At 43.1% G+C, this 2,500-nt stretch overlaps 1 protein-coding gene across 1 annotated transcript in view; it reads left to right on the forward strand.

Annotated features, from left to right (window-relative positions):
- Positions 1–1,738: 1,738 nt before the first annotated feature.
- The window catches only part of LOC138027752 (uncharacterized), a 37,613-nt gene continuing 36,851 nt past the window's right edge, over positions 1,739–2,500 (forward strand). Inside the window, exon 1 of the mRNA XM_068875354.1 lies at positions 1,739–1,928. The gene's annotated coding sequence lies outside the window, so the exon portion shown is untranslated. The remainder of the gene's footprint in view (positions 1,929–2,500) is intronic.

The raw sequence follows: 2,500 nt of genomic DNA on the forward strand, positions 1-2,500 counted from the left end.
GTCCTCACCCGTGCAGACCTCCCCAGCGTCTACACCACCCTGATGCAGTCCCAGTTCCGCTGGGCCGGACACGTGGCTCGCATGGTAGACCACCGACTACCAAAGAAAATGTTGTTCGGGGAACTTTTAGAAGGGAAACGCTCCCAAGGAGGACAGAAGAAGCGCTTCAAAGACACCCCGAAGGGCTCCCTCAAGGCCTTTGGGATCGAGCACACCGGCTGGGAGCAAGTGGCTCAAGACAGAGACAAGTGGCGTGGAGCCGTCAAGCGTGACGCCAAACCCTGCGAGCGAACAGGATCGCAGCAGCTGAGCAGTGCAGACAAGTCAGGAAAGGCACCGCCACACCAGCGTCTGTCGCCATCATCCCTTGCCCCCACTGCCCAAGACTGTTCCGGTTGCGGATTGGCCAGCCATTTGCGGACGCACAGAAAATGAATTTCTCGTCACATCGCATCAGGTACGCATGCCCAACGCCGTCCTCCAAAATTAGCATCATCATCATCACCTTAATCATCATCATTATCTTCGCCTTCACCCCTCCATAAGATGTGTAGATGGTCCTCGTCGTATCGACGGACAAACAACACATAAGAAAAGCAGTGAAGTTTCCATGAAAGCAAAGTCAACTCCAGCCTCACTTTCATCTTAACGCCAGGCAACTAAGCACACAACTGTAAATTTATAGATGAAGGGGGTAGTTTCTAAAGAAACTGTGGTGCTGCGTCGGTGGAGAAGTAGTATACAAAAATTTGGTTTTATCAACGGAGTTGATAATGTAAATTGGCCACCGTACAGAGATTCTAAAAGCTAAATCTCTGTACAGTGGCCAATTTACATTATCAACTCCGTTGATAAAACCAAATATTTATATTTATAGTATCTCTGTGTCTTAACGTTCATGTATAGAGTATAGCCGTTTTACTGTTGTCTCGACTTAGGTTAATAATATCTGTATATACCATAAAGTGTATGTTTTACGCTCTATTTGTAAATCGTAAAATTGTGAAGTAATGGCGGCAGAGCTTTCTCTATACAGCCAATTGAACATATGTAAATAAAAGGAAAAAACACAGCTGTCCGTGGTTGCCAATTGGTCACACCGGGTTCTCGTTAGAGTGGGTCACCTTGGTTTTTGTTGTTGTTTTTTTTTAACTAAAGGAGCAGCAAATTTAAACATACAAAGGTAAATGGATTCTCTTATAGTTTGTTAAAAAAAGAGGAATAAAAAGAGAGGAATAGTCCATTTCCGAGTTTACATTTTTCTCCTCCTCAAAGCGAGTCTAAGTGCGAAGGTTTTGTGATGGTAATTAGTTATACTTTGCATATGAATGAAAACTAATTTTCATAAGAAAAACACAGGCGATTTAAGGTACGAGTGACAACTCGGGAATTTGAGAAGTCGCTTAAATCGCATTCAATCAGGCAAAAACCCACACAAAAAGCGAGAAATTCACCACGACAATAAAGTACGGTTTTTTTATTGAGAACTTTTGCGGGTAAATATCTTTTTCAGTCTGTTATCGAGATTCCCATACAAATCCTTATAATTGTTTACCTTCCGACTCTGGGCCGCCTGTGAGAAAAACTTCGCACCTAGTCTCACTCTGAAGAGGAGGCGGACATGAACTCGGAAATGGTTTATTGAAGAAGTTGAAGTTCATCCCGCGGTTGGTGACAGGTTAATGGTTCAGGGGACTGAACGGAGTCTGGGAACGAGTTTCCAGCGGTATTCCGCATAAGAATTCAAAATGGCGGACTAAACAACGAAACCACCAGAGTGAAAAAAAAGATCTTACATATAATATTACTGATGGGAAGGCGAAGGTTTTGACAGTAGGGTCGCTGTTTGCTATGTCATTGAACTTCTCACGCTCACTTTCATTTCAATACTGCCAATGCGAAGTCGCTTACACAGCATTCCTGGATGGGTGAGTATTTGAAGTTAACAGGGAGCTCAACCTTAGCACGCGCGTTTTTGAGACGCGAATCGAAGGGCTACGGAAAGAGAACATTTCACGTGCCAAGACATTGGTGTCTCCCAAATCTTCATACTATTCATCTCTAATGAGAAACATACTTAGCAAAATAAATGTGGTTGTGTGAAGACGAGTTAAAAGGAAAAACAACTGACTTCTGGTTGCCGTCCGCGTCTTAAAAACTTGCTTGCTTAAGCTCCCTAATCTTTCAGCAATGGTTACTCCCAATTCTTCTGACGTTTCGTCTTTCCCTTGCCGAATTCTGTATCTTTTGACAGAGTCTGCGTTTGTAGGTGGTTTTTTAGTTCAACATTATTATCGGCAGATAAGCAGCGAGGATGTAACAGATCGAATTAAATCATATTAGAGGCAGACAAGGACTGTAACAACAATTCAACTTCCCAACAATCAGGGATTAACTCGAAACCAATCAGAAATAGCAAATACATTGAACCATCACTTCGCGTCTGTCGGACCGAAGCTTGAAAATAGTGTACCACCCACTGATCTTGGGAATTCAAACT

Source organism: Montipora capricornis, chromosome 12 (genome assembly GCF_036669925.1).
Source record: "Montipora capricornis isolate CH-2021 chromosome 12, ASM3666992v2, whole genome shotgun sequence".
In the NCBI taxonomy this organism is placed as follows: domain Eukaryota; kingdom Metazoa; phylum Cnidaria; class Anthozoa; order Scleractinia; family Acroporidae; genus Montipora; species Montipora capricornis.